The sequence below is a fragment of the Mus caroli genome, unplaced genomic scaffold, assembly GCF_978045245.1.
Source record: "Mus caroli unplaced genomic scaffold, Mus_caroli_1 scaffold_7, whole genome shotgun sequence".
Taxonomy (NCBI): Eukaryota; Metazoa; Chordata; class Mammalia; order Rodentia; family Muridae; genus Mus; species Mus caroli.
The window spans coordinates 29,211,434-29,236,292 of NW_028227262.1; the positions used below are offsets into that span (position 1 = coordinate 29,211,434).

At 46.3% G+C, this 24,859-nt stretch overlaps 1 protein-coding gene across 2 annotated transcripts in view; it reads left to right on the top strand.

The window, feature by feature from the left end:
- Window positions 1-4,028: 4,028 nt before the first annotated feature.
- Window positions 4,029-24,859, top strand: part of Adipor2 (adiponectin receptor 2) — a 64,802-nt gene continuing 43,971 nt past the window's right edge. Inside the window, exon 1 of one of the 2 annotated variants that reach the window (XM_085840066.1) lies at window positions 4,029-4,171. The gene's annotated coding sequence lies outside the window, so the exon portion shown is untranslated. The remainder of the gene's footprint in view (window positions 4,172-24,859) is intronic. The other variant, XM_085840064.1, reaches the window with a different exon arrangement.

Here is a 24,859-nt window from a genome sequence, read left to right on the forward strand (position 1 = left end):
TTCCAGAGGTCCTGATTTCAATTCCCAGCAATCACATGGTGGCTCCCAAACATCTGGAATGGGATCCGATGCCCTCTTCTGGTGTGTCTGAAGATAGCTACAGCATATTCACCATATATATAAGACAAATAAATAAAAATCTTTAAGAGCTGGGCCTGGTGGCGCACGCCTTTAATCCCAACACTTGGGAGGCAGAGGCAGGCGGATTTCTGAGTTCGAGGCCAACCTGGTCTACAGAGTGAGTTCCAGCCAGGGCTGTTTCTCTGTAGAGAAACCCTGTCTTGAAAAACCAAATAAATAAATAAATAAATAAATAAATAAATAAATAAATCTTAAAGAAAAGAAAGACAAACATAGATACATTGCCATCTCTCTGGCGCCTAGGAAACATCATTTAAGAAGTAGAAATTGGGGCCTGGCAAGATGGCTCAGTGGGTAAGAGCACCCGACTGCTCTTCTGAAGGTCCAGAGTTCAAATCCCAGCAACCACATGGTGGCTCACAACCATCCGTAATGAGATCTGACACCCTCTTCTGGTGCATCTGAAGACAGCTACAGTGTACTTACATATAATAATAAATAAATAAATCTTAAAAAAAAAAAAAAAAAGAAGTAGAAATTATCAGGCATGTGGGCATATGCCTTTAGTCCCAGCATGCAGGAGGCAAAAGTGGCAGCTCTCAGTGAATTCAAGGATAACTTGGTTTATATAATGAGTTCTAGGCTAGTCAGGGCTACATAGTGAGACTCTGTCCCTAATAATAATAACAATAATAATATCCAACTTATAAACAATAATTAATAATAAAATATAATAATGATGATAATAATTATTATTATAAGAAAATATTGAAGCCAGATGTGGTGGTACCGGCCTATAGCCCCAGTAGGAAGCAGGAGCAGGAGAAGTGTCACAAGTTTTTTGGCAGGACTGGGTTACCGAATGGGAACCTGTCTCAAAGATAATAATAACAACAATAAATAATAATGATAATTTAAAAAATTAATCACACATAAGGTCGTGAGTTGAGAAAATGCAGATGAAATAGGTGTGACTTTAATCATCCAGTTTTGCATTTATTTATTTATTTGGAGGGAGCATGCGCACCAGGGCGCACGTGCAGAGGTCAGAGGACAATGTGAGGGAGCTGACACCTCCTTTCCTGGGACTGTCAGGCTTGGTGGCAAGCCCCTCGCCCGCTGAGCCATTTCACTGGGCAATCAATCTACTGAGCAGAACCAGCTGCCCTGAGCCCAGAGGACACAGCGCATTGCTCTCAGACATCTAGATATGTCTGTTTTTTTTTTTTTTTGTATCTGTAGAAATCCATCTTTCTTCCTAATGTTGACCTTAGTCTACATTCTAAGGACCAAGAACTGAAAAACATGGGAGTCTTTTATTTTTATTTTTTCCCAGTCTGTTTAACCATTGTCTTTCTGGGACAAAGACCTTCAAACTTCAAAAGGGCAGAGAAACCAAAGGGAAACAGGCCTACCCTGAGGGCTGCTGAGGACTGAGCCAGATTCTGAGAGGGCTTTCTTGCTCCCTCTAGGGTCTGGCCATCCTCTTTCTCCCACTGGCCTCTCCCCAGGCCTGGGCAGCCACATCAAGGGCCTAGTGTTGGGGGAAAGTCCTCTCTCATTACAGGGCAGGGAGGCGTGAGGCGGGTTGGTTACCATTGTACCAGGACACAAGAAGTCTTTAGGGCAGTCTTGAATAACAAAGATTACACATGGCCTTATTTATCCAAGCACAGGCCTTCCGTTTCTACATAATTGACTTACAAATTCTGCTTCTGAGAACAATGGCTATTCAGAGGTTGAGGACATTTTTGTCCATGTGACTTCTGGCTAGGGACTCGGAGTCCTCAGGAAAGGGAGGGGGTGGGGGAGATTTGGTATCAGCCCTACAAAATGTGCAGGTGCCAGCACTTGCCAAGAATATGTGGGCATAGGTGACTGGTGCTGACCTGCTGTGCATCGGGCTGTCACGTGTCCTGCTAGTGACCCTTACAACTTTTTCTTGATATTGGGTAACTGTGTCCTCAAAGGAAGGTCACAGTGATGCAATTTCAGATATCATCCAGGCCAAGAAATGTTTTTTTTTTTTTTTTTTAAACAAAAAGCCAGACTCCCTCTCTCAGCAGAGTACTGGCCACTGTGGCTGCTGCCTATCTTTTGAAATTCCAGTTCAGCTCCTGGGGTAACTAGAACAAAGAGGGCTGCTTATCCTCCTAACCTGCAACATTCCAGACAGAGGCCCTCTAAGCTCTTAGGAGCCTGAATGTGGTGATCGGGTCTCTTAAATTCCAGGGTGGAAGCAGGAGGATCAGGAGTTCAAGGCCAGCCTTGGTTACACAGTGAGTTCAACTCCAACCTGGGCTATATGGGACCCTGTGTTGAATAGCAGCACTTTTGGTCAAAGGTAGGAAGCACAGCTTCCCGCCTATAGCAGACTGAGGTGTTAGTTCCCCAGGCTTGCAGGGACCTCCCTTTGACACAGACTAGTGTCAGGATGAGCCATTTTATGAAGCAGAGTTGGGGTTTAGTAAGGATATTTTAGTATGAGCGTAAGCACAGTGGTAAGAGGAGAGATACTCAGAAGAAAGCGAGACACACTGAAAGCCCGGCCGCGGCTTCCCTAAGGAGGAGTTGCAGCCTTTCACAAGAGTCAGTGTCTGGAGTCATGGTGGGAGAGCAGGCATGATGTGCGTGCACTCTTGTCCAAATGCATGTGCCCACAAATTTGACCATGCATACACACATGCAATATACATACATACACACATGCAAAAAGCAGGTGGATCTCTGAGTTCCAGGCCAGCCTGATCTACAGAGTGAGTTCCAGGCCAGCCAGGGCTACACAGAGAAACCCTGTCTTGAAAAACAAACAAATGGAAGGAAGGAAGTAGGGAGGAAGGGGAAGGAAAGGGGAGGGGAGAGGAGAAGAGAGGAGAGGAGAGATTAACATATGAAACAAGTCAGATTGCATACACTAGCAAGATTTTGCTGAAAGTGAAAGAACCTAGTGGGGAAACCCCCACCCAACTCCCGATTCAGCATGCACCCAAGAATCACGAATAGAACACAACGCCTTGATGTAACAACACGAGGTATTTTAATGGCGGAGCTCTGGGTCGAAACGTTATCTCACACAGGAGACAGTGGATTCGACCACGAGGCTTGGAAGCTAGGGGTTTTTATAGAAAAGGAGTGGGGCTGGGGGAGGAATTGGCGCGGTTTCACATGATTGGTCCATTTAAACATCAGCAGCCTGAGGTCAGAGGGGTGGGAGATAGGGAAGCGATGGGCCTGCCCGGGCATGTCCTGGTCTGTTCTACTATGTTCTCAGCCCCAGGTTTCAAAGCTCACAAACAACTCTTTGGGCTATTTGACATAAATTACATGAATCACAGGTCTCAAGTTTTATTTCCTTTCAAAAGGACCCAGATATAGCTGTCTCTTGTGAGACTATGCCAGGGCCTAGCAAACACCGAAGTGGATGCTCACAGTCAGCTATTGGATGGATCACAGGGCCCCCAATGGAGGAGCTAGAGAAAGTACCCAAGGAGCTAAAGGGATCTGCAACCCTATAGGTGGAACAACATTATGAACTAACCATTACCCGGGAGCTCTTGACTCTAGCTGCATATGTATCAAAATATGGCCTAGTTGGCCATCACTGGGAAGAGAGGCCCATTGGACACACAAACTTTACCTGCCCCAGTACAGGGGAATGCCAGGGCCAAAAGGTGGGAGTGGGTGGGTAGGGGAGTTGGGGGGAGGGTATGGGGGACTTTTGGGATAGCATTGGAAATGTAAATGAGGAAAATACCTAATTAAAAAAAAATATATAAAAAGAAACAAGTCAGTTGACCAAAAGACAGGAAACCCTTCCCTATTGGGGCTACAAGTAACAAACACTTGAGAGGCAGGTGCTATGTGAATAGCCTAGGACCGCTAGGGAGGCTTTTAGCCCAGTGTTTTCAGCTTGCCCTCTTCCCCTGACTCACTAGGCCACGCCCACTGTTGGGAGTGTCCTTCTCTTTCCTAGCCGACTTCGCTATTACTTTCCCACATGTGCCTGGTGCAAGTCTTTCCACACAACACAGGAATCCGTGGAGCTCAGCAGTACCTTCAGACTCTGGCCTACAACTCTGACAGGATTTGGGTAAGTTTCTAGTTATTCTATTAATATCTCCAGAGTAGCTAAGAAACCTCAAGGAGGCCAGTGGGAGGCTCCTGAGGGGTTCGTGTCACATCAGTGGAGGAGGGTGGGACATCTGTACTGTAAGGGGGTCCTTACCCACAGATTGAGGACTGCTGCTTTAGGGGAAAGGCATGTTAATGCCAGGCTCACAGTTTGCACAGAAATATCACTATAGCATCTCAGCTGGCTTAGATGCTTTAACTGGACCCTGGGGCGAGGGATTCCTTTTCTCTTCCGTGTTCTCATAATTTTCCTGTCTTTTATCCTTCTTTAAAAAGACAAAACAACAACAGCCAAAACAACCAACCTTCTCTAAAATATTCTCCTCATATCTTGCCTTACCTGAAATGTCATCTGGTTTGGCTTGTTTAAGACAGGGTGAAGCAAGGAGGCTTCCGGGATAGTTTACAATCTGGGACTCTGCTTGGCTCCGAATGTGCTTAGCCGCCTGAGGCCGTTGCTGGTACACACCACACACATACACACACACACAAGACCCACTAGCAGCAGTGCACCTAGCAACCTGTTAGGTTGCATCAAGCTGTACACAGACAGGTTTTAAGCAATAGAAATGAGGGATTCCCTTTAGCAATCTATGGACTGTACCTGTTTCTATTCCAACTCATCTTGTGACATAGTTATGGGTCAGTAGGCGAGTCCAGCCTACACTGGTTTGGGCGCTTGTTTAATAAGGCAAACTATGTCTTTTTAGTGAACTTTTAGGGAGAATTGTGTTTGCAGAATTGTATGCATAATTGGGTGTGTACGTGATCACAATCAGATGGTTCGTGGGAAAGGAGATGTGAACGAGAAAACTTGTACAATATAATTCTGTGAAAAATAAAAAAAGCAGAGAAATGCCCCACTATGCCCCTGAACCACCAGACTCCTTCTTTTGAACCCCATAAAAGGAAGCTCTCTTAGAAACCAGGTGGCCACCCAGCCTGCCCTCAGAGACTCAGCACCAGAGGCTATGCCATCATTAGTTGCCAATCCTTTAAAAGGTCCTCTGCTATCCCAGATGGCTCTCTCTCTCTCTCTCTCTCTCTAGCTCTGTCTCTTTGTCTCTCCCTCAGGTCTCCATTTGAAGGAGGTCTTTAGTACACACACACACACCCAGCCCAATAAATCTCTTAGAGAAATCTGTTGTGTGGTGTGATGAGCTCTGCTGTGGCATTCCTTGGCTCCGATCCACCAAGATTCTCTGCCACTAAATCCTAACAAGCTCTGAATAATGACTGGACCCTTGAGTTTCTTCGCCCAAATGGGCCATTCTCATCTGAACAACACATTCCTTTTGAGTCTGTTCTATGGCTTTGAACAAAGTTCCCTTGCTACTTTGCAGATCTGTGTGCAATTATTTTAGTTCACTGAGTTAGAGGCCACGAACCTGAACACACACACACACACACACACACACACAGACCCTGACCACTTGTAGTAATGGATCTCTCTATGTTGCCCAAATTAACCTCCAAGTCCTGAGTTCCTGCTTCACCTTCTGGAGCTGCTGGGACTTCATACAGGTGCTACCACTCTGCTGAGCTGTCTTAACTGGGGTTTCTATTGCTGCGATCAAAACACATGATCAAAGGCAACCTTAGCAGGAAAGGGTTTATTTCAGCTCATACTTCCACGTCAGAGTTCCTCACTGAAGGAAGTCTGGGCAGGAAGGTGAAGGTAGGACTGATGCAAAAGTGCTAAAGGAATGCTGCTCTCTGGCTTGCTCCTCCAGTCCGGGCATACCATTTGGCTTAACACTGGCCTTAATGCCCACTGTGTGCCATCCCTGGCCAGGTGGTCAGAGTTGTATGAGAAAGCAGGATGAGCAAGTCATGAACAATCAACTATTAATTTAAAATCTGCCCCACAGGCTTGCCCATAGGCTAATCTGGTAGCTCATTTCCTCAATTGAGATTCTCTCTTCCCAAATCATTTTCGCTTGCATCAAGTTGACAAAGGGGTGAGAAGGGGAGGTTGTTATGAAATACAAGGTGGCAGTGGCAGGAGTCAGGGGTACCTGACAGGTCCGTGACAAGATGTTCCCCTGAGAAATCACGATGTGTGATAGATCTAATATAAGGGAGGTTGATTGTGGGGGAAGGGAAGGGAGCAGGGGCCTAGAGAAGGGGTAGAGGCAGACAGAGCCACGAGCGCAGAGAAAGCAGGGATAGAGAAGGGCAAAAAGAGAGCAAGGCTGGACTAGAACTTGTGGGAACAGGAGAGGGGATAGAGTGAGAGAGTTGGGTATCAAGACATATACCCCACCTCAGGCAATGGCAGCCGGTGTTGACGCAAGGTGTTGTTAGGTCGCTATTGGGAGGAGCCTAGTGGAATCGTCTGTAAGGCCACAGGAGTGCGCAGTCATTTCATTTACTCCTCTGATACATAGAAGGTTTTCAGACAGGGTCACACTAATAGCCCTGGCTGGAAGCTCGTGACTTCCACGTCTCTGTCTCCGTAGTTACTGGGCGTGCATCACCACACCCAGCTCCATCATTTCTTTATTATGAGAAAACTCCCATGCTAACATGTCTTCACAGCCCCAAACCAGCATTCAGACTCCTCACCACCCTTCCCCTCTCTTTCCTTTCTCAACCCAGCCACAGCCGGCCACACCAAGCTATAGAAACCTGGCTATAGAACCACACCATACCAGGTTAGAAAAAAACACCACCCAGGCCAGAGGACTAGCTTTCCAGTTGGGCTGGTTCAATCACTCCCGGCTAAGGAATGAACCCAGGAGCCATGCTACAGAGATGGACAGGATAATCAGTTCTTGAATCAGATTCTGTACTTTTCCTTCCCAGAATCCCCGCCCAGGTTCAGAAGCTGAAGGGCTGCAGACACAGAGGGTTGTGAGTCAACCCAACCTTCTGAGTTATTCAGAAATGGGAAATGCTTGGTTTTCTTCCTTCTCTTTTCTGAGCATGTCCCCTCACACCCACCCCACTTAACCCCCCACCCCTCCAGCATTTTAGGCTTCTTTACTCTTTCTCTAGAGTTTTCCTCCCTGCCTTGTGGCTTCTGACCTCCAGTCCAGCTTCCTTGGCATAGCTGTCCCCCCTCTTCTCCTCCCCTAGGCAGTAGCTGAGGTATAGTTTGGCTGCCCTGCTGTTTTTCCTTTAGAGGCTAATAAGAATGTCCTTCTGCTTCCATTTGAATCTGTTGATTAATGAGACTAAGAACTCCCCCAAGGGGACCCCCAATTTCCCCTATACCACCAGCATCTACAAATTGCATGTTGATGTTGTTGATTTCCTGGTTAGACAAAAGGTCATTAGTGTGTGGTCTGTGGCTTTCTTAGGTGGCCCTTGCCACTGGAAAAACAGGACCCTTCCTCCCTGCTTTGACCAACTACCCTCTAAGAGCTCTTGCACCCCCATAGGGCAGTGGTAGCATCTTGGGAGTCTTTGCATATCATTTGGCTTACGTAGGCCTTGGTACCTTCCTTCCTTCCTTCCTTCCTGTGGTGGTTTGAATGGGTTTGGACCCCAGAGTGTTTGAATGCTTAGCCCATGGGGAGTGGCACTATTAGGAAGTGTGGCCTTGTTGGAGTAGGTATAGCTTTGTTGGATGAAGTGTGTCACTATGGAGGTGGGCTTTGGGACCTCATATGCTCAAGCTATACCCATTGTGTAGTCTAGTCTCCTCCTGCTGCCTGCAGATCAAGATGTAGAACTCTCAGTTCCTCCAGCACCGTGTCTGTCTGGAGGCTGCCATGTTTCCCACCATGAGGATAATGGACTGAACCTTTGAAACTGTAAGCCAGCCCCAATGACATGGTTTTCTTTATGAGTTGCTGTAAAACAAAACAAAACAAAACACAAAAATAAAACAAAATAAAAGAACAAAAACAAACAAACAAAAGAGTAGCTGTGTGTGGGGTGGGGGTGGGGACTTGAGAGATGGCTCAGTGGTTAGAGCACTGGCTGCCCTTCCAGAGGATCTGGATTCAATTCCCAGCACCCACCTGGCAGCTCACAACTGTCTGTAATTCAGGCAAAACACCACAATGCAGATAGATAGATAGATAGATAGATAGATAGATAGATAGATAGATAGAGTTGCCACGGTCATGGTGTCTCTTCATAGCAATAAAACCCTAACTAAGAAACTCCCTTTGGCCAACCTCTGGCTTGCCCTTCTCCCCTGAGAGAATCTCTCTCATACGTACAGATACACAGTCTCTCCCCCAACCCCCCATTCTTTCCTGATAAGTTTAAGGTTCTCAGTCTGGGTGGTGCCTGCACACGCTCCGGGGCTGGGTTCCTTTTCCCTCCTTGGCTCCTTCGGGCCTGTGTACACACTCCACTTGGTACTGACTCAGAAAAATAACAGTGTTCTGTCACGTCTTTCCCTCCAAATGTATCCTTTTCCTTCTGAGAGCCTTCCATATGGGCGTCCTCACAGAAGCCTGGTCTGCAATCTGCCACTTAGGAGTGCCCCCTCTGTCCTACACTCAGCACACCTATTAGTGATGAATAAGACAGGAAACAGTCAAGAGGGGCAGCCCTGGCCCTTTGGAAAGAACCCGGTCACCTCCCGATACAGTCATCCATGGAGTAGGAGCACCACTCGCCTGGTCCCTTGCCTGGGAAAATGGTACAGGAAACCTGGCATGGTGACACACGTCTGTAACTCCAGCGTTTGGGAAGCAGGAACAGATGGATCGCTTTGAGTCGGAGGCCAGACTGGGCTACATAGTAAGTGCCAGGCCAGCCAGGGCCACAGAACTGTCTTAAAAACAAAGAAAAAACATCAAAAATGGGCACTGACTTGGGAGACTTGGGAGAAACTGAACTGAAGGAATCAATGATTATCTGGGCAGGATGGCCTTTGATGGCCTCTTTTGCCATCAGATTGACCAAAAACCAACCAACCAACCAACCAAACAATATGCTAATCCTAGCACTTGGGAGGCCTAAGCAGAAGGATTGCTGTTAAGTTCAAGATCAGTTTGGGCTACAGAGTTCTAAAGTGACTGGATTGGTACTGTGTGTGTGTGTGTGTGTGTGGTGGTATATATGTATGTGTGTGTATCCATAAACATGTATGTATATACATGATGAGGGTAGAGTCTGCTGTCAGCTGTTTCTCTTAATCATTCTCTTCTCTATTTTGTGGGACAGAGTCTCTCATCAAATGTAGAAATCACAACTGAGCTAGACCACCTGGTCAGCATGTCCCAGGCATTCTCCTGCCTCAGTGCTTGGATTCTAGGCATCTATATAATCCCATGTATAGGGCCACACCTGACTTTATCTGGGGGCACTGGGACAGAATCCAGATCTTTGTGTTTCCTGCTCTGTGACCACTTCACTGGCAAAGCCATCGGTCTCCCTGGGCTCCTGGGGTGCTGTTTTTGAGAGAAGCTATCACTATGTAGGCCAGAGGGTGATCTGCAACTCGCTCTGCACTCAGAAGGCCTTTAACTCAAGATGTTCCTGGGTCAGCATCAAGCACTAAGCTTGCAGGCAGACCTACAATCCTGCAGCTTGGTACAGCACAGCTCCCAAGCTCGTTTGAGGGGTCAGCTTGAAACTCCATTGCTAGGTAGAGCGCTGGGGTAAGCTGGGGACTCCATGTTTATAGAGGGGAAAAAAAGGAAGGAGGGAGGGAGGCCCACTGAGACCCTCACTCGGTACACCTCTCTCTAACCAACTCTCTGAAGCCCATCCTTATTTTCTCCATTTGCCTTCTATGACATTGAGAACCCTGGCTCCAGTGGGGAATTTTCTAAAAGGTCGAAAAGTTTTCTAAGAAACTAGCTATGGCTTCATGCCTGCATTCTCCTCCCATTTGGGAGACATGGCAGGGCAGGGGAGGGGGTCTGAAAGATTGAGGCTAGCGTTTTCCAAATAGCAAGATTCTGTCTCAAAGACATAACAACCACAAACCAACCAGGGGCTGGCAAACCCATGGCTGATGGATAAAGGTGCTTGCTACAGGCTTATGACCTTGATTTGAAGGGAGAACCAACTCTCAAAGGTGCTCTTATAGCTGAGCCTGGGGAGTTCATGCCTTTAATCATAGCTGAGGCAGGTGGATTTACATAGAGAGTTCTAGGACAGCTGGGCTATATAGAGATACTCTGTCTCAAAAACGGTGGTCCTCTGGCCTTGTGTGTCAATACATATATACAAGCATACCCTTACATAAACGAGTTTAAAACAAACAAGGAAAATTATTTTATAGATAGTTCTCTTAGGTGTACAAAAAGGTATAAATGCTAAAAATTCCTCACAGCAGAACTAGATGATGTCCTAGTTTGCTTTTCATTACTGTGATTAAACACTGGCCAAAGCCAAAGTAGGGGAGGGGTGGACTTATTTGATTTACAGACTGCAGTCCTTCACTGAAGGAGCCAAGGCAGTAACTCACGGTAGGAACCAGGAACAGAATCTGGAGCAGAGACCATGGAGGAATGCTGTTTACTGGCTTGCTCAGCTACTTTTCCTATATGGGCCAGGCCTACTTGCCTAGGGATGGTGCTGCCCACAGTGGGCTTGGCTCACCCACAACATTGAGAAAATGCCCCATAGACATGCCCAAGCCAATGGAAGTAATTCCTCAATGGGGTTCCCACTTCCCTCTGTGTAGGTTTGTGTCAAGTTGACAAAAACTGTGACAGCAAATAATCTTAAAGGAATCTAGAAGCTATCAATAAAGGGACAGAGTACTGCATTTGCCATCTGGAGGCTGAGGAGGAAGGAACTCAAACACATTATGGAAAATTAGCCCTGGCCAGCTAGGGTGGGTGACTGCAATCCTGATACTCTGGAGGCTGAAGCAGGAGGGTAGAGACCTTAAGGCTAGCCTGGGCTACATAGCAAGACCCCCCATCTCAAGCCAGCCAACCAACCAACCAATCCCAAATACTTGAAAAATACCATGAGAAACTTTCACCCACATCTTCTCACCCAGAGTTAAAGCACGGGAGGCTGGAGTTTCATTGCACTTTGACCTTGTGAAAGAGCCTGTCTGGAGACCTGTGTGCCAGGAAAAAGGCTTAGCCTTTGAACCTTGAGCAGAATTGGGGCAGAGGGAAACTGTTATCTGGAAGACAGATTATTCTTGCTGTTCTCACAGCCAGTACAGGTTTTGAAATTCTCTGGAGCCATGACCCAACCCCCATTGGCCCCAGCTCTAATCAGCCCCTTTAATTTCGTCTCCCTTTTTGAAACAGTCTGGATGTGAGCCAATGTGTCACACGGCTAAGTCACTCTACTCAATCTCTACCAATAAGCTCCAGAGATGGGAAACCTCTGGGCTCAGCATGAACCCTATTAATGCTAAATGACTTAGAAGCACCTATGGAACTCAGATAAGGGGGACATTGAAATATCACCCCATTGATAACTGAATTATCACCCCAATGATAAAGGACAGTTCAGGGGTAGTATGCTTACTTAGCATGCGCAAAACGCTCTGTTCAAGTTCAGGAAAACACTGAAGAAATGCCAGCCAGTGGTGGCTCAGGCCTTTAATCTCAGAGGCAGAGGCAGGCAGATCTCTGAGTTTAAGGCCACCCTGGTCTACAGCGTGAGTTCTGGGACAGCAGGGCTACATAGAGAAATTCTGTCTTGAAAAAACAAAAAAACAGAAAAGGAGAGAGAGGAAGGAAGGAAGGAAGGAAGGAAGGAAGGAAGGAAGGAAGGAAGGAAGAAAGAAAGAAAGAAAGAAAGAAAGAAAGAAAGAAAGAAAGAAAGAAAGAAAGAAGGGGGGAGGGAGGGAGGAAGGAAGGAGGCAAGGAAGGGGAAGGGGAAGAGGAAGGGGAAGAGGAAGGAAAGGAAAGAGCCTAGCCTAGCTGTGTGTGGTATCCCACATTTATAATCCCAACACTCTGGAGGTAGAGCTACTTGGATCTCTAGAAAACCAAGGCCAGTCTATACTACAAAGGGAATTCTTGCCAGCCAGTGCTACATAAGCTATACCTTGTCTCAAAAAAAAAAAAAAAAAAAAAAAGTTACCTAAGGCTATAGAGACAGCTGAGTAGTTAGGAGCACTGGCTTCTCTTCCAGAAGACCTAGGTTTGGTTGCCAGTACCATCTGTAATTCCAGTTTCAAAGTACCCAGCGGCCCCTACTGGCTTCCTCAGGCACTGGCTACATACATACATGTAGTATACAAACATACATTGAGTCAAACACTCATACATAAAATAAAACCAACAAAACAAGACAAAACAGAAGTTTAGCTAAAAAAAAAAAAAAAAATCCCGTCTGTTTTGGTTTTTGTCTAAGGACACCTTTTGCTTCACTTGTATTTTATCTGACTGGCAAGCAGGGGACTAACTTGGAAAAGAGGAATGGTGAGAGGCTACTGTAAGAACAGGCTACCACTAGGCTCCTTCCTGTGTTCGTATATGTTATTTTATGTTATTCCTTTCAGATAAACTGTAATGGGTTGTGTGTCACAAGCAGTTGCTGAGATACAACCTCCCACAAACCACAGACCTTCCCTGGGTCTTGTTCCTTGTGGTGAGAATCACAAGCTCTCCTTGGTTACCAAAACTCAGCCAGTGGTGACAGTGGGTTTCTTCCTTTCTGAAAGCACACACACACACACACACACACACACACACACACACAGACACACACACACACTCCCCTTTATAGGTAGTCAAGATTACAGGTCCAAGGAAGACAAAGCTGTCTATTTGACCTGGTGAAGCTGTAGTCAGTTCTGAGAGCACTGCAGTTTTAGAATAGCCTCTACCTAACCAGTGAGGCAAGGAATTAAAATCCCCAAACCCTCACTGAGGTAGGAATTTTGCCATTAGTTTCATGCCAGTGTAGCCTATAGTTTGAGACACCCCCCAAAAAAAACCTGAAAAAAGGGGGTGGGGGTGTAGACTTCTTGTGGAGTGTTTGCCTAGCCTTGGGTTCAGCACCCAGTATCACATAAATAATGGGGTATGTAACACTGAACATCCCAACACTTGGGAGGCAGAAGCAGCAGGACTCAATGGCACAGTGAGTTCTGGGGTGGGGGTGGGGTGAGGAGGGGCTGAGGGTGGAACCTGAGCTTTTCAGGTTCCCTGGACTCCTTACTTTGGGGCAGGAAGTCTTCACCATGGCAGAGCTATGTCAACACTTCCTCCTCTGTGGGCTTGATTGTAACAGAGGCCGTTTCTATTCTCACTGTACACAGTTGAATATTGAATGTCGAGTGTCTTCCCAGAGGCTTGTATTTAGTTGAGACTTTGCCCCTAGAGAGTGGTTCTATTGGGAATATTGGGACCTTTAGGAGGTGGGGACGAATGGGAGGGTCACTGGGAGTGTACCCAAAGAGGATATTGTAGGATTCCAGCCTTTATATTCACTGAGTTCGTGAAACATTTTTATTGCCCTCCCCCCCTTCTTTTGAGCCAGGATCTTACTGCCTGTCCCTGGCTGCTCTGGGATTTGCTGTTGACCTTAAACTTACAGAAATCCCTCTTCCTTTGCTTCTGAGTACTGAGATTAAAGTCATGTACTCCAATGCTCAGCTACCCACCCCGACCCCGACCCCGACCCCGACCCCGAATCTTTTCAAGTTTGAGTAATTTACTCAAATGATTCAGAAATCTTGGAGTCAGAGTCCCTGTCGATGTGTTTTTTAAAATGGCAGAGATATATAATCTGGCGGACGGGAGCATCTCCATAGCCCGTGCTGATCACTTTGTCAGTCATGGTGGCACAGCCTAGTCTACAAAGCAAGGACTAGTTAGTGAGATCCTGTCTCAAAAGAAAAAAATAAATTTAAAAATTCAGTTGGATCCACACAAGCGATGATCATCTTTGGGCCATCCTGGAAAACTTGAACGGAGACGAGGGTCAAGGAGCCCACACCTGGACAAAGGCTGCTTAATTATGCACAACTCTTTGTTTGTTTGTTTGTTTGTTTGTTTTTGGGGTTTTTTGAGACAGGGTTTCTCTGTGTAGCCCTGGCTGTCCTGGAACTCACTCTGTAGACCAGGCTGGCCTTGAACTCAGAAATCCGCCTGCCTCTGCCTCCCGAGTGCTGGGATTAAAGGCATGCGCCACCACAATTATGCACAACTCTTGCCTTCTTGTGAGCGTCCTCTCTTTACACCCAGAGCCCAAGTTGGTGCCTAAAGATGGTCTTGATCTGTCCAGTAGACCCTTAGTTTAGTCGCTTTCCCAGTGTGGCTACATTGAATAAATCTCTTCTCTCTGGTTTTTTCAAAGGATTATTTTTATTCTCTGTGTTTGAATGTTTTGCCTGCACGTATGCATGTCAGTGCCTACAGAGGCTAGAGTTACAGTTCTGAGCACCTCTCCAGCTCCTTCTGTTTGCTCTTTTTTTCTTCCTGGAGCTCACAGAGATCCTCCTGTCTCCACCTCCTGAGTGCTGGGATTGACTCTTCTTGCTTTTTGAGGCAGGGTCTCATGTAGTCCTGACTTTTCTCAAACTCCATACGTAGCCAAAGATGACCTTGAGCTTCAGATCTTCTGTCTCTTCCTTCTGGGTGCTGGGATCTCAGGCGTGTATGCCACCAAGCCAAGCTGTTTGTGTCGTGCGGCGGGGATCAAGTGTCTTTGTAGCTTTAGCACTGGGAAATGTGAGCCCTTCACCTGTCCCACTTTCTCAAGACTGTTTTGGCCAGTCCCTATCCATTCTCATTGGACGTTTAGTATCAGTTTGTTAATTTACGCCAGCAAAGGCACGTGTGCAGGTAGGTGTGCCTGCCTGTGCCTTAGTGGACACCAGCAGATGTCAAGAATCCTTCTCCGTCACTTTCCATCTTAACTCCTTGAGACGGGCTCTCACTGAATCTGCAGCAAGCCTCACTCATCCTCCTGTTTCCCCTCCACAGCACTGTTGTTTCAGGTGTACCTGAAAACCATGTAGATTTTCTTTATGGGTGCTGGGGATTTGAACTCAGGTCCTTATGCTTGTGCAGCCAAGTGTTCCTACCCGCTAAGCTGTGCTGTCAGCCCAAATCTTTACTGTCCTGAACTCACTAGGAAGCCAAGGATGATCCCGAGTTTCTGTTCCTTCTGCTTCTACCTCTTGAATGCTAGGGTTCCAGGTACGTGCTACTCTGCTTGCTTTATGTGGTGCTGGAAATGGAACTGGGCTTTTGTCTATACTCGGTAAACACTCTCCTGACTGGATCATATCGCTAGTCTGTAAATCTTTAATTTATACTGAAATACTCACTGAAATATCTAGCCTCTGCAAGGCCCTGTGCCTTGTCTGACGTGGTGATGTTATAGCATCAGCACCAGCTCAGGCCTGACCTAGAGCAAGCAGTCTCAACATGAACAACAATCAAATGAATAAAATGTGCTCAGGTGAGAAAGAGATATCACTACTCTCGGGATCCATATAGCCCACTTTCTGATCAATCCGCTTCAATTCATTCATCATTTTTCTACCTCCTCCCTCTCCCTCTCCCTTTCTCTTGGGGTAGGCTAGCCTGGACCTCATTAGGAAGCCTAGGGTGGCCTCAGACTCCCGGTGATCTTCTTGCCTCGGTCTCTGGAATTACAAGTGTGGGCCCCCGGGCAGGGTTTCCGAGGGATGAACAATAGAATGAATAAGGAGAAATGAATAGCGTGTCCTGGGAATTCAGTCTGTGATGCCTGTTGACAATAAATAAAAATCAGGAATTGAAACTTTAAACTGTACTTTATTCAGTGAGCTGGCAATCTGGGAGGGAAATCTGCCTTCCCGAAGCATCTCCTGGTATCGTATTTTACATGGAATCAGAACGAGGGCAATAAATCAGTCCAAAGGTCAGCCTCTTCTCTCTGGCTGGGCAGTTGGCCTTGCCTCTGAGATTCCACTTTTCTTTCCTAATCATGTTTGGTGGCAGAGGGTTCATGTACACTAAAGGCACCCAGTTTTGCATTCTATCTAGATGACACCTCGTTTGAAGGTAAGCCTGAAACAAACAAACCATTACCAGAGGGCACATGTTGGGTTTCTACCCATGTGCATGTTTAGAATATTTCCTACAAAATGAAGCATGGATGTGCTTTTACAATACAGAACATAAAATGCTCCAATTTCTCCTCTATCAGAAGGGGTAGATAGTTGGTTTGACTGGAAGATAACACTTGGTACATGCTGAAATCAAAATAAATTTTTGGAATGACATATTAGGCACAGGCCCTTTGCAAGAGCAACAAGTACTGTTGACCACTGAGCCATCTCTCCAGCCCCACTAATTTTTAACCTATGTTAAGTTCAAAACCTCTTTGGAAGCTCTCAAAGTCTAAATTCCCTTAAGCTAAACTCCAAGGCCCTCCCCAATCTGTACCTAATATGACATTCCCAGCATCCACATAATAGCTTACACGCATCTGTAACCCCAGTACAAGTGACCTAACAGGCACACATGCTGCACATACGTGCATGCAAACAAAATATTTATACACACAAAGTAAGTAAATAGATTTTTAAAAAAAAGTTCGTATTAGCAGTTGTACATAGAACGAATTTGAATGGTGGAGAGCCTGATGGCAGACAGACCAACCAGGAACTTAAACTGCAGTCATTCAGAAAGGTGGTAAGGGATGACGGTCTCAGAGCTGTTGAAATGCCCAACGTATAATCACAGACGAAACTGGGGCTGAGAGATGATGCACAGACAAGCGTCTGACACATCTTCCAGAGCGGAGCTGTTTCCCAGTGGAGCAGCACTGCCAATGCCGAGAGACTTGCTGATGCCCCTGACTAAGTCACAAGCTTCGTATAAAGTGTCTGCTAATTAGCCTGTAGAGTCAGCAGCTGCCTTTGATCTGAACCTGGATGTGATGGCTAATCTTGTTTGTCAACTTGAGTGCATCTGGAGTCAACGAAAACCCAAGCTGCTGGGCACTCGTGTGAGAGAGTTTTTCCTGATTACATTATTGGAAGCAGGTAGACAAAACGCTCTAGAAGGTAGAACCAGATAAAATGGCGTGGATGAAGGGAACTTTGCCTGTTGCTCTCACTTTCACTGGCAAGTCCATCTGTCCCGCTGCTCCTGCCTTCCTTCACTGACATTAGAGACTACTTCTTTGGGATCCAACACAGACTGAAGACCACAGCTCTCCAGGAGCCCTCCAGTCCCCCAGCACCAGACTGGGACTGCAGAGACAGTCAGCCTCATAGACTGAGCAACTACTGCATCCTTTCTAGTGTGGGACAGCCATTACTGGACTACTGGAACAGTATCCTGTAAGCCAAATTCCATATAGATAATGATATATATATATATAATATAAAATGGATACATAAAAATTCAATATATATATATATATATATATATATATATATCCATTCTATCAGTTCTGTTCCCTTAGGGACAACTGACTAATACATTGGACTTGAAAGCTTATCAGGGAAGTTTAGATGATAAGAAAGCAGGGTTGTAGAGATGGCAGAGCAGTTAGCAGCATGAACTGCTCTTGCAGAGGACCTGAGCTTGGTCCCTGACTCCAGCTTCAAGAGGACCTAATGACTCTGGATTCTGCGAGCACCTGCACTTGTGTGCATATACCCCACACTGACATCACACACACAACCAAAATTGCTTTTTAAAGCCTAAATAAATTGATAAACCCGGGAAATCAGCGCAAAGCAGGTCACTCACTCTAAGAGGGTAAAGAGTAGTTCAGCGCCAGTCAAGGTGAATGGAACCTTTTTTTTTTTTTTTTGCTTCTATTGTGAGCAGGATCTTCAAAAATTATTGGTCTGGACATTTAATCCAAGTTTCTTTCTTTTTTTAGTTAAAGAAAGCGATTTAATTATTTTTAACTTTGTGTCTCTGTGTGGATTTGTACATGTGAATGCGGAGCCTGCAAAGGTCAGAAGCCTCCGGCTCACCTGGTGTTGGAGTTAGGTGGCTGTGCGGCTGACTGCCTTGGGTCGTGGGAGCCAAATTCTGGTTCTCTGCAGAACATGGCTGTTCTTAACTGCTGAGTCATCTCTCTAGATCCCCTAAGTGGGTTAACAGTGTAATCACCAGTTCTTGTTTAGTTCTGTGTTGACATAGCAACCCTCATGGTCTGGTGTGTGTGACTTTCACATTATTCTATATGTTCTAAGGTTGTGCTCATAGGTAGCCTGTGTGTTGGGCCACCTTTCTCAAGTTGTGATTTTATTTCTTTTGTTTTCTTGTTTGCTTGCTTTCTTGCTCCTTTCTGTGGTGGGGATTTGAACTCAGAGCCTCGCACATACTCGGTGAGCATAGTACCAGCTGCAGCTGCTACGGCTTCCTCCTCCTCTTCTGAGCTTTGTTTTTGTTTTGTTTTTTGAGACAGGGTTTCTCTGTGTAGCCTTGGCCAGCCTGAAACATGCTCTGTAGATGAGGCTGGCCTTGAACTCAAAGATCTGCCTGCCTCTGCCTCCTGAGTGCTGGGATTAATGGGGTGTGGCACCACCGATCACCCTGCTAGGCCTTTTTCTTCTTTAACATGGTTTTCAGGGAATAGACTTGGGTCTGTGTGTTTTGTGTGGCTAGTGCTTCACCCGCTGGGCCATTCCCCTGGACCACTTTTTGAAACTTTCAACTGAATTCCTAAAAACTGTTTTTCCTTTCATTTGTTTATTCCACCAAACACTAAAATAATCTGAGAGACATTTTATTCGGCTTGGTTGGATTCTGTTTTTATTTCAGACAGAATTTGGTTCTGGGGCCCTGGCTGGCCTTGAGTTCCCAGTCCTGGGGCTGGGGATGTAGTCCAGTTAGGAGAGCGCTTGACCCAAATGCACCAGGCTTTGGGTTGGACACCCAGTGGTTGGTTCCTCCCGTGATAGGCTTGCCACTATTGCTGGACCTCACTCTGCCTGGCCAGTTGTTGATATTGGAGTACACGGGGCCATAGCTGAGTTGCTGACAACTGTCTCTCAGTATAGCATCTTCTAGAACTGTGAAGACAGCCCATAGGGAAGAAGATACTAGAGGAGCTCAAGCCTGGTTTCTCTGTTCACACAGGCATGCGTTACCTTCAGCAACAGGGATTTAGCATCTAGTCCTGGTAGACAACTGACAGCTGTGGCAGTTATCTGTATCATTTTAGGAGGCCTCAGGGACTTCCCTGACCACCGGTGGGCGTTTTGTTTTGTTTTGTTTTGAGACAAGATCTGTTCTAGTTCTATTGGTTAATTTCAACTGGACTCAATCCAGAGTCTTCTGAAAGAACAATCTCAGTGAATTGCCTACATCACACTGGCCTGTGGACATGTCTGCGCAGATGGTCCTGGGCTGGACAAGAAAGTTGCCTAAACTGGGTGAGTAGGACACACCTTTATTCCAGTACTTGGGAAACAGAGTCAGGTGGATCTCCGAGTGAGGCCAGCCTGGTCTACAGAGTGAGTTCTAGGATAGCCAGGGCTACACAGAGAAACCCTGTCTCAAGAACAAAAAAGAGAAAGCACTGGTCTGTGGCAGTGCTTCCTTTTTTTTTTTTTTTCTTCAGGTTCTTGTTTGAGTTCTTCCTCTGAATTTCCTCGAAGTGGAAGCCAAATAAACCCTTGTTGCTTTTATTTCCTCCTCTAAGTTGCTTTTGGTCAGAGTGTTTATCACAGTGACAGAAAGAAAATAGAACACAGGCTTCTTATGTAGTCCAACATACCTACCCCTGCCTTCTGGATTAACTGTGCTAACCCGCCCGGTGGAAACCACTTTATTTTTGAATCAGGATCTCATTGTGGAGCCCTGGGCTGGCCCAGAATTTGCTAGAATGACCTGCACTTCACAGAGTTCTGCCTGCATCTGCCTCAGAGGGCATCATGGTGTCTGGTTCTTAAATTGACATTTTAAAAAACTTTTATTTGCATTTGTTTTATGTTGAATTTACCCTTGTGCTCTGAATTTTAGTTTCTTCGGGGATATCTTTTTCTTCTGAATCTTTCACATCTGGCTTTGGAATCGACAGCTCTTTTTAGTGAGGCTATCTCAGTGTGTCGAGGGAGCTCAGGTATGGGCCGAACGGAACATGAGTTCTATTGAGTGTGTAGATGACTCCTGAGAGCTTTGTTTGCTTAGATGTATTTGATGACTGGAGAATCTGTGTCTAAGCCTTCAAGCTCAGCACCACTCTTTTTGGGCCACTGATTCTGTGCCAAGTTTTGTCATTTGGCTTCCAAATCCATCAGCATCCTGCCAAAATGATATGCACTGCTTCCTTACAGTGATATCTTTCAGATACATGGCTTTTCAGATAATGTGTACCCTGAAGGTCTGGGCAGCTTCATTGCTATTCTTAAGGTGAGCATGGATAACTGAGCTTCTTGTTTTATATGACTTCAAAGGGCTTTCTGAGAGAGTCGTGCCAACTGTCCTTACAGGTCAACCTCAAACTGCTGACAGTCAGAGGGAATCAATATTCTTTCTCTTTATTTGTTTTGTTTTTTGTTTTTCTGTTTTTTGAGACAAGGTTTCTCTGTGTAGCCCTGGCTATCCTAGAACTCACTCTGTGTACCAGGCTGTCCTCAAACTCAGACATCTGCCTCCCTTTGCCTCCAAAGTGTTGGGATCAAAGGCATGCCTCTATAGACCCGGTGGGAATCAACACTCTTTTTCTTTCTTTTAAATGTATTCTTCTCTCATATATTACATCCCAACCACAGTTTCTCCTCTCTCCTGTCCTCCCAGTCCCTTCCCCTATCTCCGCTCTCCCCCAGATCCATTCCTCCTCTGTTTACCCTCAGAAAAGAGCAGGCCTCCAGGGATATGAACCAAACATGGCACATCAAGTTACAAGACTAGGCACATCCTCTCATATTAAGATTAGATAAGGCAATCCAGTAGGAGGAAAAGGGTCCCAAAAGCAGGCAAAAGAGTCAGAGACAGCCCCGCTCCCACTGTTAGGAGCCCCATAAGAACACCAAGCTACACAACCATAACATATAAGCAGAGGACCTAGGTCAGACCCATACAGGCTCTGATTCAGTCTCTGCAAACCCCTAGGAGCCCTGGTTAGTTGATTCTGTGGGCTGTGTTCTTGTGGTGTCCTCTACCCCTATGGCTCCAACAGTCCCTCCTCTCCATCTTTTGCAGGCTTCCCCAAGCTCTGCCTGATGTTTGCCTGTGGGTCTCTGCATCTGCCCCTATCAGTTGCTGGAGGAAGCCTTTCTTGATGATGATCATGCTAGGCTCTCTCCTATGAGTATAGCAGAGTATCATTAGGAACTATTTCATTGACTTTCCCCCTGGCCCGGGCTTGTGTCTGGTTCTATCTTAGGTCTCTGGGCTATCCAGACACTGGCTCCTGGTCCTCCAGGCAATGTCAGAGGTGGGCTCCATCTTGTGGCATGGGTCTCAACTTGGACCAGTTATCGGTAAGCCACTTTCACAAGTTTTGTGCCACCTTTACCCTAGCACATTTCGCAGCCAGGACACATTGTAGGTCAAAGGTTTTGTGGCCGGACTGATGTCCCAATCCCTCCACTGGAAGCCTTGCCTGATTACAAAAGAGTCTGGTTTGGGCTCTGGATTCCCCCATTTCTAGGAATCTTTGCTATATTCCTCGTAGACTCCTAGGAGTTTGCATTGCAATAGGTTTCAACTTCACCCCTAAAATGCTGCCCAATTCCCAGTACTCTCTCCCTCCATTCCCCCCAATCCTAACCCCTGCAACCTGATCTCTCCTGCTCCCATCCCCACTCACCCCCAGTTCACCCTCAATATCTTTTCTATTTCCCCTACCTGGTGAGATTCATGACTCTCTCCTTAACCTTCTTTGTTACTTAGCTTCTTTGGGTCTGTGTGTAGCATGATTATCCTTATCTATTAGGTTATATCCACTTATGAGTGAGTACCTTCAGTGTTTATCTTTCTGGGTCTGGGTTACCTTATTCAGGATGATTTTTTCCTAGTTCTATCAATCTGCCCACAAATGTCATGATATTATTATTTTTTAAACAACTGAGTAATGCTCCATTGTATAAATGCACTATATATTTTTTTAATCAGTTCTTCAGTTGAGGGATATCTAGATTGTTTCTAGTTTCTGACAATTATGAATAAAGCTGTTATGAGCATAGCTGAACAAATGTCCTTGTGGTAAGATGTATCGTCCTTTGGGTATATGCCCAGGAATGAATGGTATAGCTGGGTTTTGAAGTTGATCAGGGACTCAACATTCTTTTGTTTTGTTTTGTTTTGTTTTGTTTTGTTTTTTGAGACAGGGTTTCTCTGTGTAGCCCTGGCTGTCCTGGAACTCACTTTGTAGACCAGGCTGGCCTCGAACTCAGAAATCCACCTGCCTCTGCCTCCCAAGTGCTGGGATTAAAGGCGTGCGCCACCACTGCCTGGCCTCTTTTTATTTTTAAGGTTTATTTTTATTTATTATATGTAGGTACACTGTAGCTGTCTTCAGACACCCCAGAAGAGGGCATCAGATCTCATTATGAATGGTTGGAGCCACCATATGCTGGGATTTGAACTCAGGACCTTCGGAAGAGTAGTCAGTACTCTTAACTGCTGAGCCATCTCTCCAGCCCCAGTGCTTAATAAGCATTCCAGATGTTGGTTTTGTATATAAGTGACTGAGAATCTGAGCTGGTTGTGGTGCTGTATGCTTGTAATCCCAGTAGTCAGAAGCCAGAAGTGTGGGGATCATTATAAACTTGAGGCTACTGAAAGATCCCAGAGGAGCCCCTCACTCAGGCTTCGGGACAATAGAGGACACCCAAGAACTCACGAGAGACCAAGCTTGATGCAAACCACATGAGGTGTTATTTGGGGAAAGCCAGAGCTCTGGGGATGACTTATATCCCATGCAGGGGTAGAGGAGTCGACCTCGAGGGTAAAGGGGTCCCAGTTTTTATAGGCCCTCAGGGGGGAAAGGAGAAGGGGGGAGTAGGGGATTTCCAGTTCTATTCTCAAGAAATGGGTATGGGAGGGGTACAGGGAAAGAGTCTGGTGCAGGTGTAGCAACTGTGGATTGGCCCCGGCTGTGGTTGCTGGGGAGATTTTCTGACTCTTTCCCAGAAACCAATATCACAAACACCTGGCAATGGGCTTCATCAGTGGGCACACACATGGGTTCAAGGAACAGTCAAAATATTGGCAGACACACGGGTTCAAGGAGTGGCCAGAGCATTATGCACCTCTATTTTTCTAAATCAGTGAAGCTAGTTCTGCTAACAGTGACATCTATCTTGCCAATTTCAGGGCTTCTGTGATCTTTTACATTCTGTCAGGATCTTTCACTACCTGACCTACATAGTGAATTCCAGGCAAGCTAGGGCTACACTGAGAGAGCCTATCTCAAAAACTATCTAATTGATAAACAATCCCAATACCCTATCTATTTTCTTTATTTGAGTGGGAAGAAGAAAGAAGAAAACACATCCCAGGGATGGAGAGATGGCACAGTGGTTAAGAGCATACACTGTTCTTCCAGAGGACCTGAGTCCAGTTCCCAGCACCCACAGATCAGGCAGTTCATACTCATCTGTAACTCCAGCTCCAGGGAGGTCTGATGCCTCTGGCTTCCAAGGGCACCCAGTGCAAGAGTATACATTGTCCCTGAAAAAGAGCAGCTCTTGAAAGGTTTTTGGTGTGGCCGCCAGTGGCACCTGTGCTACAGAACCATAGCCCACTCTTTTCTTCTCTTACATTACTGGACCAATTTGTTTGTAAAAAGGTAAAAATTGCCAGGTGTGGTGGCGCATGCCTTTAATCCCAGCACTCGGGAGGCAGAGGCAGGTGGATTTCTGAGTTCGAGGCCAGCCTGGTCTATTAGACAAAGTGAGATCCTGGACAGCCAGGGCTACACAGAGAAACCCTGTCTCGAAAAACAAAAAAACAAACAAACAAAAAAACAAAAAACAGGTAAGAATTTCTTGAACAGACATATTCCAAGTACTGAGACTGTAATAATAGAACATCTTCGTTTTTGAGTCTAGTGGCCCTCGCCAGACTTCCAGGAGAGTCCATGGATTTGGCTAAGATCATAGTGTGTCAAATTTGAGCTGAGATTATAAGCACGGTTTTGAGATTATAAGCACCTTTGGCTCTTTTGCTAGCTATGTGATTTTGGGGAAATGACTTGTTTGTGCTTCAGTTTTCTTATTTGTAAAATGGGGATTAAAAAAAAACATAATTTAGATCGATGTGGTGCTCCTGAGTTCTCTTCGGGCCAGGGCCTAAGCCGCGCCAGGCGAGGGACGGACATTCATGGCGAATGGAATGGCGGCCGCTCTTCTCGTTCTGCCAGCGGGCCCCTCGTCTCTCCACCCTATCCGTATTCCGGTGGTGTGTGGAAGGCAGGGGTGCGGCTCTCCGGCCCGAGCACTGACCCGCGCGCACTTCTCGCAGTGGTTCGCGTGGTCCTCGTGGATCGCTTGCCCATCTTCCCCGAGCGGGGGAATGTTGGCTGGTGGCGATGCATACCCTTCCCGTCTGGTGTGTGCACGCGCGCTCTGCTTCTTGCAGGCCTCGAGGTGCTCCTGGATCGTTCCAGGTTTTGCCCCCTAGTTGCCCGCTTCTGAGTTGGTGGTGGCGCTTCCCGTTCCCTGGCGTGCCTCCGGTGCTCCGTCTGGCTGAGTGCCTTCCCGTTTGTGTCCGAGAAGCCCATGAAAGGGGGGTCGAGGATTAGAGGAAGGGCGGTTAAAAAAAAAAAGCCCCCTTCGTTGGGTGAAAAAAAAAACAAACCATAATTTAAGAGGCATTGTGGCAAAAACCTGTAATCTTAA